This window comes from Balaenoptera acutorostrata, chromosome 2 (assembly GCF_949987535.1).
Source record: "Balaenoptera acutorostrata chromosome 2, mBalAcu1.1, whole genome shotgun sequence".
NCBI lineage: Eukaryota > Metazoa > Chordata > Mammalia > Artiodactyla > Balaenopteridae > Balaenoptera > Balaenoptera acutorostrata.
The window spans coordinates 168,872,570-168,889,102 of NC_080065.1; the positions used below are offsets into that span (position 1 = coordinate 168,872,570).

At 37.2% G+C, this 16,533-nt stretch overlaps 1 protein-coding gene across 1 annotated transcript in view; it reads left to right on the top strand.

The window, feature by feature from the left end:
* Positions 1–16,533, top strand: part of PRSS38 (serine protease 38) — a 108,303-nt gene that overhangs the window by 45,083 nt on the left and 46,687 nt on the right. The gene's annotated exons all lie outside the window — the stretch shown is intronic.

Below are 16,533 nucleotides of genomic sequence, written 5' to 3' on the forward strand. Positions count from 1 at the left end.
CCAAGAAACAAATTTCCAAGCATAGTTTTTCTTAAGATTTTAAATTCAATTTAGAGATAATCTTTTTTTAACCTATGAAAAAACATTTTAGTTATTCTAGTTATCCATAAAAGCCTTGCACTTTCTTTCTAGGTTTAAATCTGCATAATTTGGAATTTTTATGGCTATTTAAAAGATTGTTTTTCATTGCATTTGCTAATCAGACACAGCTGTTGATTTCTGCACATTGATCTTGTTTCCAGCCACCATATAGTACTCATTTATAATATTTCGTCAGTTGATTTTTTAATTGTTCTAGATATTTTAATACCATATTTTCTTCAAATAAAGATTGTTTCATCACTTCCTTTCCTATATTTTATCTTTTATTTATTTTTCTTATTGCAATGGTTAGAACCTCTAGTAGAAATGTTGCTAGGTCTCCTTTTCTTGTTTTTTATTTTAATGGAAATGCTTCTAATGGTTTACTATTAAGTCTGTGGCTTGGTTTGGAGATTTCAGATTGATATCTTATACCAGTTTAAGAAAGTTTCATATCTGGTTTACTTAAGTAAAAAAAATTATTGCAGTTAAGTGGATGTAAATTCAGATTAGAATGTTAAAACTTTAAATGTTAAATGTAGTCCCCGTGGTAACCACAAAAGGAAATTAAGAAGGAATTTAAACATTTCACTACAAAAAATCAACTAAATGCAAAGAAGACAGGAATACAAGAAAATGAGGGGGGAAAAAAGCTATAGGGCATGTAGGAAATAAGTAACAAAAAGACAGAAGCAAGTTCCTCCTTATCAGTAATTACTTTAGATGTAAATGCATTAAACTCTCAAATCAAAAGACAGAGACCAGAGTTAGGGAGATATAGCCAAGATGGCGGAATAGGAAGACCCTGAGCTCACCTCTTCTCACTGGAGCACCAAAATTACAACTACTGATACAACAACTATTGATGAGAAAGACTGGAATCCACCAGAAAAGATTTTCTACAACTAAAGATATAAAGAAGGAACCATGAAGAGATAGATAGGAGGGGCAAAGTCATAGTATAGTCAAAACCTATACCCTTGGGTGGGTGACCCATAAACAGGAGAATAATTACAAATATGGAGCTTCTCCCCAAAGAGTAAAGGGTCTGAGCCCCACATTGGGCTCCCCAGTCCTGGGGTCATGCACCAGGAATATTTGGTTTTGGAGGCCAACAGGGCTTACTTTTGGGAGACCCAGAAAGCTGTAAGAAATAAAGACTCTTAAAAGGCACATGCAAAATCTTACATGCTCCAGGACCCAGAGCAGAAGCAGTGATTTGAAAGGGGCCTGGGTCAGACCCACCTACTGATCTTGGAGGGTCTCCCAGAGAGGCAGGAGGCAACTGGAGTTCACCCTGGGGACACAGACACTGGTGGTGCCATTTTGGGGGGCTCTTTCTACCACATGGACACTTGTGTTGACAAGCGCTATTTTGGAATCCTCCATCTAGCTTATTAGCCTCAGAATTCAGCCCTGCCCTTGCCCACCAGCCTATAGTCACCAGTACTGGGACTCCTCAACTCTAGCAACTAGCTGGTCTGGATACAGGCCCATCCACCAATAGGCAGGTTGCCTTAAGACTTCCTGAAACAACAGCCACCACTGGACATGGCCCTGTCCACCAGATGGCTCAGGACCTGGCCCCACATGTCACTGTGCAGGCAGGAGACCCAGGGCACACAAGGCCCTGCAGCCAGAGACACCAGGACACAGGTCCATCCACCAGTTGGGAGGCACAAGCCCCAGAAACCCCTGGGGCTGGGCCCTACCCACCAGTGAGCTGGCTCTGGCCTCAGGACCAGCCTCACCAACCAGTGGGTGGATAACAGGCCCAGGACAACTGCAGACACACAGCCTGCTATGGCAGGATCCAGCTCACCTACCATCAAGCTGGCACCAGCCCTGAGACAAGCTGGGCCTGAGCACTGCCCACCAGCAGAGCAATACACATGATTTGGGACCCCTAGGATCTGCAATGAGAAACCCCAGGCCCTGGCTCTGCCCACCAGTGGGCAGACATCAGGTCCAGGATCTCCTGGCCCCTGGCCCCACACACCACCAGGTGTATACCAGCCCCAGAAACACCACAGCCTTTCACCCTATCTTGTAGGAAGCAGCCAACTCACCAGTATGCCAACACTAGATCCAAGAATCCTGACCCCACAACCACCCACACCAGAACCTTGACTCTGTCCCCACAAGTGAGCCAGCACTAGCACCAGGACCCCATAGTGTTATTCAGACAGCCACCTCATGACCTGGCACCAACAACCAATTGGCAGCCTCCACACAAAGCAGGGCCTGGCAACCAATCTGACTGGGGGTCAGCCATGCCTACCAGACAATCCTCAGCACTCAGCTTGCCACAGCAGGAGGACCCACACAACCCACATAGGGGGCATCACTAGAGCATATAGCTCTGGTGACCAGAGGGGATTACACTGCTGTGATGCATAAAATGTCTCCTACAAAAGGCTATTTATCCAAGGTTGGAAAATGTAACCAACATACCAGATACATAGATATTAACACAGCAAATTAGTCAAAATGAGGTGATAGGGGAACATGTTCCAAATAAAGGAACAAGATGAAACCCCAGAAGAAGAACTAAGTGAAGTGGAGATAGGCAATCTACCTGATAGAGTTCAAGGTAATGATCATAAAGATGATCAAAGAACTCAGGAGAAGAATGGATGAACAGAGCGAGCAGTTAGATGTTTTAACAAAGAATTTGAAAATATAAAGAAGGCCAAATAGAGATGAAGAATACAATGACTGAAATGAAAAATACACTAGAAGGAATCAACAATAGACTAGATTATACAGAGGAACGGATCATCAAGCTGGAAGACAGAGTAGTGGAAATCAATGAAGCTGAACAGAACAGAAAAAAGAAAAAATAGAGAGAAATGAGGACGGTTTAAGAGACCTCTGGGACAACATCAAGCATACTAACAATTGCATGATAGGAGTCCCAGAATGAGAAGAGAGAGAGAAAGAGGCAGAGAACATATGTGAAAACATAATAGCTGAAAACTTTCCTAACTGGGGAAAGGAAACAGACATCAGGTCCAGGAAGCACAGAGTCCCAAACAGGATCAACCACACCAAGACACTTTGTAATTAAAATGACAAAAATTAAAGATAAAGAGAGAATATTAAAAGAAGCAAGGGAAAAGCAACAAGTTACATACAGGGAACTCCCATAAGGCTATCAGCTGACTTTTCAGCAGAAACTCTGCAGGCTAGAAGGGAATGGCATGGTATATTTAAAGAGTGAAAGGGAAAAACATACAACCAAGAATAATCTACCTGGCAAGGCTTTCATTCAGATTTGATGGAGAGATCCAAAGTTTTACAGACAAGAAAACTTAAAAGAGTTCAGCACCACCAAACCAGCTTTACAAGAAATGTTAAAGGGACTTCTCTAAGTGAAAAAGAGCCACAACTAGAACATGAAAATTATGAAAGGAAGAAACTCATCAGTAAAGGCAAATATACAGTAAAGATAGTAAATCAACCACATACAAAGCTAGTAAGAAGGTTAAAAGATGAAAGTAACAAAACCATCTATATCCACAATAAGTAGTTAAAGAATACACAAAACAAAAAGAAGTAAAATATGATGTCAAAAACAGTAATCTTGAAGAAAGGGGAGTAAAAATGCAGTGTTGTTAAAATGCATTTGAAAATAAAAGATCAGCAATGTAAAATAATCATGTGTATATATAGAAGCATTATATAATGTTAACCACAAAGAAAATCTATAATAGATACATATATTTATACATTATTTATATTGGAATATTTTGATTTCACCTTCATGTCTGAAGGATAGTTCTATTGGATACAGAATTCTTCCTTGAAGGGTTTTTTCTTTCAACACTTTGAGTCTGTTGTTCTACTGCCTCTGGCTTTCATTGTTTCTGGTGAGAAGTCAGCTATTAACCATACTGTTTATCACGATGTAATTGGTTGCTTTTCTCTTATTGATCTCAGGATTTTCTTTTGTCTTTGGCTTTCAGGAGTTTAATCATATTGTGTCTAGATGTGTATCTCTTTGTGTTTATCTTTCCTGAGGTTCAGTGAGATTCTCAGATATGAAGATTCTTTTTCATCAAATTCAGGATGTTTTGGGCCACATTTTCTTCCATTGTTTTTTTGCACTTCTCTCTCTCCCTCCCCCCCTCCCTTTCTCTCTCTTTCCTCTCCTCTTCTCACCTCTCTCCTTTCCCCTCTTTCTGGCAGTCTTGTTACATGTGTGTTGATGTGCTTCATGGTATCCACAGGTCTCTAAGGTCTGTTCACTTTTCTTCATTTTTTTTGCTCTATTCTTTTTTTAAATGAGTTAATTTATTTTTGGCTGCGTTGGGTCTTCATTGCTGCTCTTGGGCTTTCTCTAGTTCTGGTGAGCGGGGGCTACTCTTCATTGCAGAGCACGGGCTTCTCATTGCAGTGGCTTGTCTATGTTGTGGAGCACAGCTCTGGGCACGTGGGCTTCAGTAGTCGTGGCTCGTGGGCTCTAGAGCGCAGGCTCAGTAGTTGTGCCACATGGGCTTAGTTGCTCCACAGCATGTGGGATCTTCACGGACCAGGGCTCAAACCCATTTCCCCTGCATTTGCAGGCAAATTCTTAACCACTGCGCCACCAGGGAAGTCTATGCTCTATTTTTAAAATTAGATAACTTCTACTAATCTAGCTTCAATTTCACTGATTATTTTTTCTGCTATCTCATATATTCTGTTGATCCAACCTACTGAATTATTAATATTGGTTACTGAACTTTTCAACTTTAGAATTTCCATTTTATTCTCTTTTTATAGTTTTTGTATTTCTGCTAAGATTCCCTATGTGTTGACTCATTATCATGATATTTTCATTTAACTTTTTAAATGTAGTTTAAAAAAATTCTTTAAACATACGTATAACAACTGTTTTGAAATATTTATCAACTAAAATCAACACCTGGGACCACACAGAGCTTCTTCATATTGACGTGTTTTTTCCTGAATATGGGTCATACTTTCCTATTTTTTGCATAGAATTTTTATTGTTGAAAATTGGGCATACATAAAACATTGTAAGAACTTTGGATTCTGATTTTCCCTGAAGATTTTGATTTCTTTTGCTTTGTTTTGAGTAATTTGCCTGGACTTAGTTTGCAGAATCTCTCTTGTAGTTTGTAGTTGCTGAGGTCTGTGCTTATTCTTTTATTCTTAATTCTTATATTTATTATTTTTATTCTGGCTTCCTAAGTGTCACCACTGTGTCTTAATATCTCATTGATTAGCCAATGATTTGGGCATCTCAAACTTCTAAGGCTTCCACCTTTGACGGTGGGTTTTGTGTGGAGGCTGGTGAACACATTTAGAGTCTGTGTGACTCTTGAGTCTGCCTCAGCTTTTACTTTTCACTGAGCCCACTTGTGCCTCCATGTTTATACATATAGTTACACAGTCATCCCAGGGATCAGTGGAGATTTATCTAACCTTTCTATTGCTCTCTTATTTCCAGAGTCCCCATAAATTTCCTTCAGAGACACTGTTCACCCCACCCAGAATGACAGTCTCAGACCAACACTGCTTTAGGTCTTCCTTACTCATTTCCTACAAATCTAGATACTTTAAATGACAGTACAAAGTGTTGGGTTTTTTTAGCTGTCCCCTCCAAATCAAGTTCTCTCCCTCTGGCAGAAAAACTGCTTTCCCAGCCAGCCCTACCAAGGTAAAACTACCACAGTGACAGAGCAGAGATAGAGGGGTGTCAAGGGTGGTGAAGCCCCAGACAACTAGGTCAGACTTTTGCCATTGTTACCCAAAGTTCCACCAGTTGTTCATGAATAAGCACCTCTCAAGTTTCCTTTGCTTTTGTTTGACCTATGGAGCCCTGAAATTTTTTAAAATAATTTTGTTCAGTTTTATACTTGTTTATTGGAGAAAGGGTTTGCTGACATCTTCACTCCATCCTAGCCAGAAATCCCATGTGTAGACTTATTTCTAAATTATTATTTTGTACTGTCTGTTTGCTGCTTTCTTTTAAATATTTTCCCTGTCATTCTCCCTTTCCAGTAGACTGATTTCCTTTTTTTTATTAATTAATTAATTTTATTTTTGGCTGTGTTGGGTCTTTGTTGCTGCATGTAGGCTTTCTCTAGTTGCTGAGAGTGGGGGCTACTCTTCGTTGTGGTGCACGGGCTTCTCATTGCAGTGGCTTCTCTTGTTGTGGAGCATGGGCTCTAGGCATGTGGACTTCAGTAGCTGTGGCACACGGACTCAGTAGTTGTGGCTTACAGGCTCTAAAATGGAGGTTCAGTAGTTGTGGCACACGGGCTTAGTTGCCACGTGGCATGTGGAATCTTCCCAGACCAGGGCTCGAACCTGCGTCCCCTTCACTGGCAGGTGGATTCTTAACCACTGCGCCACCAGGGAAGTCCCTGATTTTCTATATTAGTTTTTTACTGTCTACTGTTCTGCAAGTTAAATTTCCAATTTTTAATCTTCTTGTAGCTCTTCTTAAATTTTTAACATGCATACCTGAACATACATGAGTTATGAACATATATACTCATGTATGTTCAGGTATACATGTTATCCAAAGGAAAAAATACCCTGTTTCATATATTTATAAATATAAACATATATATGTTTTATTATTTCATGTTACTTCCATTTTGTATGTTACTGTTTTCCAGTATTTTCATTCCATCTTTTTTATACAATCAAGATTATTCTCTTTTACTGTTTTATACAGGACATGCTTATCTGGCTTTATGCACATGTTAATCTAATTTCTTTATTCCTAGCATTATACTTCTTTCAATTAGGTTTACTTTCCTTATTTCCAAAGAATATGTTACAACTCTTAAACAAAAAAGGATTAAAGGAGAAATCACATATTAAATTAGAAAATATTTTGAGATGAATGAAAACAAAAACACATCACCAAAACTTATAGAATGCAGTGAAATCAATGCTCAGAGGGAAATTTATAGCTATACAAGAAGTCAGACCTCAAATAAATAGCTTCATTTTATGACTTAAGGAACTATAAAAAGAACAAGCTAAACCCAAAGCTAGCAAGAGGAAGGAAATAATGAAGATTAGAGCAGAAAAAAATGAAATAGAGAATAGAAAAAATTAGAGTGAATGAAATAAAAGTTAGTTATTTGAATAGATCAACAAAATTAACAAAACTTTAGCTAGACTGACCACACACACAAAAAAAGAAAAAGTACAAATAGCTAAAATCAGTAATGAAACAGGAAACATCACGACTGACCTTACAGAAATAAAAAGGATTATAAGATAATACTACAATGAATTCTATGTCAACAAATTAGATAACTTACATGAAATGGGAAAATTACTATAAACACTCAAATTATCAAAACTGAATCAAGAAAAAATAAAAATTCTGGATAGATTTATAACAAGTAAAAAGATTGAATCAGTATTCAAAAACCTCTCAACAAAGAAAAGTCCAGGACCAGATGACTTCACTGGTGAATACTACCAAACATTTTAAGAAAAATTAACACGAATTATTTTCAGATTCTCCAAAAAATAGGAGAGGAGCTCATTCTATGGGGCTAACATTACGCAGACACCAAAGCCAGACAAAGATGCCACAAGAAAAGAAAATCACAGACCACTATCCCTCATGAATATATATGCAAAAATCGTCAACCAAATACCAGCAAACTGAATCCAACAGTATATTAGAAAGATTATACACTACAACAAAGTAAGATTTATTCCTGGAATACAAAGGAGGTTCAACACACAATAATTGGCCAATGTAATATACCACATTAAAAGGTGAAAAAAAACCATATGATAACCTCAAATGATGGATAAAAAGTATTTGACAGGATCCAACATCCTTTCATAATTTAAAGAAACACTCATAAAACTAGGGATAGGAAGGTACTTCTTCAAGATGATTTAAGGCATTTATGAAAAACTCACAGCTAACATTATACTCAGTGAAGAAAGACTGAGAACTTACCCCTAATATCAGGAACAAGACGGGATGCTCATTTTCACCACTGGTGTTCTATATTGTACCAGACTCTAGACAGATACATTAGGCAATAAAAAGAAATGAAAGGCATCCAAATAGGAAATGAAGAAGTAAAACTCTCTCTCTTCGCAGATGACAGACAATAAACAAATTCAACAAATTTGCAGGGCACAAGATCAACACACACAAAAATCAGTTTCTATACACATTAATGAACAATTGAAAAAGGAAATTAAGAAAACAATTCCATATCATCCAAAAGGAAAATTACCTATAAATAAATTTATCCAAGGAAGTGAAAGACTGGTATACTGAAAGCTACAAAACATTGCTGAAAGAAATTTTACAAGACCTAAATAAATGTAAAGACAAGTCACGTTCCTGAATTGGAAAACTTAATATTGTTAAGATGTCAGCACTCCCCAAACTGATCTACATACTCAGTGCAGTCTCTATCAAAATTCCAACATTTTGCAGAAATGGAAAAACTGATCCTCAAAATCCTATGGAATTGGAAGGGAACCTGAATAGCCAAAACAGTCTTGAAAAAGATCAAAGTTGAAAGACTCACACTTCCTGATTTCAAAATTTTCTACAAAGCTACAATAATCAAAACAATGTGGTACTGGCATAAGAATAGATATATAGATCAGTGGAATAGTACTGAAAGCCCAGAAATAAATGCATACATCTATAGCCAATTGACTTTTGACAAGGGTGCCACTCCATTAAATGTGGAAAGAATAGTTTGTTCAACAAATGATGATGGGACAACTGAATATCCACATTCAGAAGAATGAAGTTGGACCCCCATCTCACACCATACACAAAATTTTAAATGGGTCAACAACCTAAATTTAAGAGTTAATATAAAACTCTTAGAAGAAAACATAGGAGTAAATCTTCATGACCTTGGATTTGGCAGTGGATTCTTAGATATGCTTTGTCTTAGACTTCATGTTTAAGAAATCATGTAGCATGTATTTTTTCTCTTTCCTTAATCCTACTGTTTGTGAGATTCATCCACATTGTTGTTCATATCAGTAGTCATCTTGTTTTTCTGTCATTCAATCTTCCATTGTATGAACTTGGCAAAATTTCTTTTATCCATATTCCTTTAGATAGACATCTGAGTTGTCCCCAGTTTTTAGGTCATATGAAAAAGTCTACAACAAATATTATTGTATAAGTCCTTTTGTGAACATATGTACTTGCTTATCTTGGGGATATACTTGGTAATAGAATGTGTTGGCTATAGGGTGGGGTAAATTTAACTTTATTAGAAACTGTCAAACAGCTTTATAAACTGGTTGTGACTTTTTATATTCCCATCACCAATGTATGAGAGTGCTAGTTGCTCCACATCATTGCCAGCACTTGATAGTATCAGTCTTTTTCACTTTAGCTATGCTGATCATTGTGTCGTGATAGCTTCTTGAGGTTTTATGATTTGTAGAAGTTTTAATATATTCTAGATACATGTACTTTGATAGGTATGTAAATATTCTCTGCTAGACTATGGCTTGTTTTTTTTTTCTTTTATATGTAGGGTCTTTTGTATCCTGCTTATGAAGACTTGCTTATTGTAAGCTCATGAAGATAATTTCTCCATTTATCCTAGAAGCATTATGAGTTTAATTTTTACCTTTAGTTATAAGATCCATCTAAAATTAATTTTTTGCATGTGATGTGAGGAAGAAAAACAAGGTTCACTTTTTTCTATATTGATATTCACTTGCTCTAGCACCATTTGTAAAGAATATCGCCTTTTTCCACTGACCTGTATTGGCACCTTTGTCAAACATCTTGTGACTGTATGTGTGTGGGTCTACTTCCAGGCTTACTATTCTGCCACGTGGATCTCTCCAGTACAACAGTGCTGTGTTTACCATAACTTTATGATGAGTCTGGTCTTACACATCCTCCACAGTTGTTTCTCTTCTTCAAGATTATCATGGGCATTCTGAGTCCTTTGCATTTCCATGTGAATTTTAAAATTAGTTCCCCAATTTCTACAATAAACCTGCTAAGATTTTGAATGACTCATTGTTTTCCATGGCTCTTGGCACTGTTCTCTGAGATATCCTGCTCCTTGGCTACTTCTCAAAAGGGCCTTGAAAAATACCACATTGAGCAAATTTCCCAGCCTCTCCTGGGGCCCAGAGCCTTTTTGACATTTCGAACATCACACTACCTTTTAGCCCAGACTGGCAACCCTTTTACATGTACAGGTCTTGAGCTGTGTGGTCCTGCTGGTTATGGCTGAGCTTGCCTGTGTATCTGATGGTTGTCTCTCTATGGGCTGGCCTGTGACAGACTGAGCTGGAGTGCTAGACTCTGATTCATGCATCTTTCACTGTCCAGCAGGCTGGCCAGAAAATGTCCACAGGCAGTGGTGGAGAAACACAACACCTTTTTTTAAACATCTTTTTGGAGTGTAATTGCTTTATAATGTCGTGTTAGTTTCTGCTGTATAACAAAGTGAATCAGCTATATGTACACATATAACTCCATATCCCCTCCCTCTTGCATCTCCCTCCCACCCTCCTTACCTCACCCCTCTAGGTGGTCACAAAGCACCGAGCTGATCTCCCTGTGCTATGCGACTTCTTCCCAGTAGCTATCTATTTTACATTTGGTAGTGTATATATGTCAATGCTACTCTCTCACTTCGCCCCAGCTTCCCCTTCCCCTTCCCAGTGTCCTCAAGTCCATTCTCTACGTCTGCATCTTTATTCCTGTCCTGCCCCTAGGTTCTTCAGAACCTTTTTTTTTTTAGATTCCATATATATATGTTAGCATATGGTATTTGTTTTTCTCTTTCTGACTTACTTCACTCTGTATGACAGACTCTAGGTCCATCCACCTCACTACAAATAACTCAATTTCGTTTCTTTTTATGGCTGAGTAATATTCCATTGTATATATGTGCCACATCTTCTTTATCCATTCATCTGATGATGGACACTTAGGTTGCTTCCATGTCCTGGCTATTGTAAATAGTGCTGCAATGAACATTGTGGTACATGACTCTTTTTGAATTATGAGAGAAACACAACACTTTTTGAAGCCTTTGCTTGCAACACGTCTGCTCAAATCCCATTGACAAAGCATGTCATGTGGTAAAATTCAGACCTAAGGACTGAGAAAATACATTATACCTCTCAATGGGAGTGACTGCAAAGACATATGGCAAAGGGCATATATGTAGGAAAGTATGGAGAATTGGATTCATTAATGAAATTCATTTCCCCTCAATTTATAGTACTACTTAACAGATAAACACTTAACATAGTATAACTCCATTTCCCCCTTCAATTCCTTATGCTATTGTTCTATATTTTACTTCTGCACACTATATTGACTTTATTGTTGCTTTAAACCTTCAGTAATCCTCCAGCATACTTTTCAATAGTCTCATTTTTAACCTCATTCAGGAAATGATTGACCCAACGCTCAAATTCAGTTTACTCTGAAACCAGGACCACTCATCTCCTAGCAATATTTCTTGTCCCCCAGGTTTATCTTACAAATGTCTGCACCCCAACCTCTGCAGGAGGATGGGGGGATGCACACCCACGATCTCTGTAGGCCCAGATCATATGCATTATCCACAGTACTCTCATCCTAGGAGACCTTTCCCAAATTCATCCCAGTCCTCTCTCCCTTATCAGACATCCAGTGTCATTTCATATGTCTGGTATCTGTCTATTTTGCTTTCTTTGGCCATCAGGGGCAGAGAATGGGAGTCATCCTAATTCTTGGTTCAAAACACATTATTCATTGGTTCATACGTGATCCTCTTTATGTTTGTTTATAATAATATAATGCATACCTATGTAAACATCTCTCAAATAGGGAAATTAGAACACTGTAACTTGTATCTGCTTTATGATCCTGACCCTCTTAGGTCTTCTCATTTGAGGGAACTTCTTAGCACAAATCTTCTTTCCTTTTTTTTTTTTTTTTACTGTGTTAAAATACACAAAGTATAAAATTTACCACCTTAACTATTTTTAAGTGTTCAGTGGTGTTAAATACATTCACATTGGTGTGCAACCATCACCACCATCCATCCCCAGGATTATTTTCATCTTGTAAATCTGAAACTCTATACCCATTAAACTATGTGTGTGTGTGTGTGTATATATATATATATATATATATATATATATATATATATATATATTCTTTTTCAGGTTTTTTTCCATTACAGGTTATTATAAGATATTGAATATAGTTCCCTGTGCTATACAGTAGGTCCTTGTTTATCTATTTTATATATAGTAGTATATATATCTCAGTTTGTCTCCCCCTACCCCCACTATCCTCTTTGGTAATCAGAAGTTTGTTTTCCATGTCTGTGAGTCTGTTTCTGTTTTATAAATAAGTTCATTTGTATCATTTTTTTAGATTCCACATATAAGTGATATCATATGATATTTGTCTTTGTCTGACTTACTTCACTTAATATGATAATCTCTAGGTCCATCCATGTTGCTGCAAATGGCATTATTTCATTCTTTTTATGGCTGAGTAATATTCCACTGTGTATATATACCACATCTTCTTTATCTATTCATGTGTCAGTGGACATTTACTTTGCTTCCATGTCTTGGCTATTGTAAATAGTGCTGCTATGAACATTGGGGTGCATGTATCTTTTCGAATTACTCTGGGTGTATGCCCAGGAGTGGGATTGCAGGATCATATGGTAACTCTATTTTTAGTTTTTTAAGGAACCTCCATACTGTTCTCCATAGTGGCTGAAGCCACCAACAGTATAGGAGTGTTCCTTTTTCTCCACACTTTTTTAGCATTTATTATTTGTAGTCTTTTTAATAATGGCCATTCTGACTGGTGTGAGGTGATACACCAGTAGTTTTGATTTGCATTTCTCTAATGATTAGCGATGTTGAGCATCTTTTCATTTGCCTGTTGGCCATCTGTATGTCTTCTTTGGAGAAGTGTCTATTTAAGCCTGCAAAATTTCCTTCCTTTTGAAGGCTGAATAATATTCCATAGTGTGCATACACCACATTTTGGTAATCCATTCATCAGTCAGTGGACACTTGGGCTGCTTCCATGTTTTAGCTATTGTGAATAATGGTGGTATGAAGATGGATGTATGAATAGCTATTTTAGCCCCTGCTTTCAATTCTTTAGGTATATACCCAGAAATGGAAATACTGGGTCAAATGGTAATTCTATTTTTAATTTTTTAAGCAACCTCCATTCTGTTTTTCATAGTAGCTGTACTGTTTTACATTCTCACCAAGAGTGCACAAGTGTTCCAATTTCTCCACATCCTTGCCAACCCTTGTTGTTTTCTGTGTTTTGATGGTAGCCATCCTTATGGGTGTGGACTGGTATCTCATTGCAGTTTTGATGTGCATGTTGAGCATTTTTTCATGTGTTTATTGGCCATTCATATGTCTTCTTCAGAGAAATGTCTATTTGAGTTCTTTGCCCATTTTGGAATCGGGTTGTTTGGGTGTTTTTGTTGTTGACTTTTAGGAGTTTTCTATATATTTTGGATGCTAATACCTTATAAGATATATGATTTGCAAATATTTATTCCTAGACCATAGGTTGCCTTAAAAAGGCAACTGTGGATACTGTCTTTTCATGTACAAAATTTTAAAATCTTCATGAAGTCCAGTTCGTCTGTTTTTTCTTCTGTTGCCTGTTCCTTTGGTGTCATATCCAAGAAATCACTGCCAAATCCAATGTCATGAAATTTTCAACCTATCAATATTTTTAAATCTATTGAGATTTAATTTGTGGCCTAAAATATGGTCTCTCCTGGAAAATGTCCCATGTGTACTTGAGGAAAATGTTTATGCTGTTGTTGGGTGGAATGTTTTGTATATGTCTATTATATCTAGTTGGTTTATTGTGTTAAGTTCTCTGTTTCCTTGTTTATCTTATGTCTGATTGTCCTATCCATTATTGTGAGAGAGGTATAGAAGTCTGCAAATATTATTGTAGAACTTTCTATTTCTCCCTTGAATTCTGTCAGTTTTTGCTTCATATATTTTGATGTAAATATTTATAATTGTTATATCTTCTTGCTGTTTTGAGTCTTTTATTAATATGTAAGGTCCTTTTTTGTCTCTTATAAACTTTTTTGATTTAAAAATCTATTTTTTTTTCTGATATTAGAATAACCACTCCTGCTATATTTTGGTTACTATTTGCATGAACTATCTTTTTCCATTTTTTCACTTTCAACTTGTTTGTGCCTTTGGATCTCAAATGACTCTTGTAGTCATCATATAGTTAGGTCATGTGTTTTTAATACATTCTGAAAATCTCTGTCTTTTGATTGGAGAGTTTAAGTCTATTTAGATTTAAAGTAATTATTGATAAGGAGGGACTTACTTCTGTCATGGTGGTACTAGTTTTCTATATGCCCCATAGCTTTTTTGTCTCTAATTTCCTGCATGACTATTTTTTTGTATTTAGTTGATTTTTTGTAGTAAAATGTTTAAATTTCTTTTCTTTCCTTTTGTGTATACTTTATAGCTATTTTCTTTGTGATTATCTTGGGGATAATCACATTTAACATTCTAATTTGAATTTACAACAGCTTAACTTCAATAACATACAAAAACTCTGCTCCTTTAGAGTTCCACCCACAGCCAATTTGGTTGTTGATGTCACAAAATTACATCTTATACATTTTGTGGCCCCAAACATAAACTAACAATTCTTTTAAATGCATTGGTCTTTTAAATCATGTAGAAAACAAAAAGTGCAGTTACAAAACATTGTTACAATAATACTGCCTCTTATCACTAACAATGTATTTATTTTTATTGAGATCTTCATTTTTTCATATGCCTTTAAGTTACTGTCTAGTGTCCTTTCTTTTTACCTGCAATACTCCCCTGAGCATTTCTTGCATGGCAAGTCTAGTGGTCACAAACCCACTCTACATTTGTTTATCTAGGAATTTCTAAGAATAGCTTGGTTCCTCCCCGCTTTGGAGAGACAGTTTTGCCAGATTAAAATTCTTGGTTTGACAGTTTTTCTCTTTTATCACTTTAACTATATCTGTCCATTGTCTTCTGGTCTCCAAAGTTTCTGATGAGAAATATACTGATAATCTTATTGAGGATCCCTTGTATGTGATGATTCTCTTCTCTTTTACTGCTTTCAGAATTCGCTCTTTGGCTTTGGCTTTTGAAAGTTTGATTATAATGTGTTTCAGTGCGGATCCTTTTGAATTCATCTTTCCTGGAGTTTGTTGAGCCCCTTGGATTTTTATATTTATGTCTTTCATTAAATTTGCAAAATTTTCAGCTATTATTTCTTAAAATACTCTCTCTGCCCCTTTATCTCTCTCTTCTCCTGGGACACCCATAATGTGTATGTTGGCTTCTTGATGGTGTCCCACAGGTCCCTTAGGCTCTGTTTGATTTTCTTCAATCTTTTTTCTTTCTGTTCCTCAACCTCAACAATTTCCATTGTCCTATCTTCAAGTTCACCGATTCTTCCTTCTGCCTGCTCAGAGCTGCCTTTGAATACATCTAGTGAAGTTTTCATTTCAGTCATTGGACTTTTCAGCTTCAGAGTTCCTTTTTGTTTTGTTTTTAGATTTTCTATCTTGGTTGATAGTTCCACTTTGCTCACACATTATTTTCTTGACTTTCTCCACATCTTTTAGTTCTTTGAGCATCTTTAAGACCATGTTTTAAAGTTTATCTAATATATCTGCCTTTATGTCTTTCTCAGGGACAGATTCTGTTAATTATATTTTTCCTTTGATTGAGCCATTTCCTGTTTCTCTGTATGTCTTGTGGTTTTTTGTCGAATACTGGACATTTTAATCTAACAATGTGGTAGCTATGGAAATCAGATCCTCCCCCTTACCCAGGGTTTGCTGGGTTTTAAAAAATTTGTGCGTGTTAGTGATTGTTGTAGGCTGTCTCTGTGCAGAGGACCAGTTTGAGGTTGAGATCTTATGTTTTTTCTCAACCTTTACCTGGGCATGCATGGTTACTTTCTAATTTTCCCCATATATTCAGTTGCTTTTGAATGTCCTAGTCTTTAATGTCTGGATCCCAAAGAAGAAAAGTGAAAAATGAAGGGAGAAAAGGGCCATGGCCCCATAAATTCCCTAGAAGTCACTTCAGCTGGAGCAGGAGGTGCTTGTGACAATTTGGAGAGGTGCAACAACAATGGCTGCCTCCCTCTTTGTGTGTACCTCTGTGATCAGAGCAGCAATCAAAGCACAGATCCCCAATATACAGAGGACAGGGTCTTCTTTGCTCACCCTGGCTCTCACATGCTGTGTGCAAGCTCTCCAGGAATATGTGTACAGCCACCTGTCCCAGGGGTGGGGGTGTGTAGCTGTTACTGTGCTAAGAGCTGAAATTGACTAAAGTTGACTGCAATTTACCCTCCAAGCCTTCAACAGATTCTAGAGTTCCAAAATACTTACATCAGACAAATTCTGCCAGTGCACTTGTCCTGGTGGG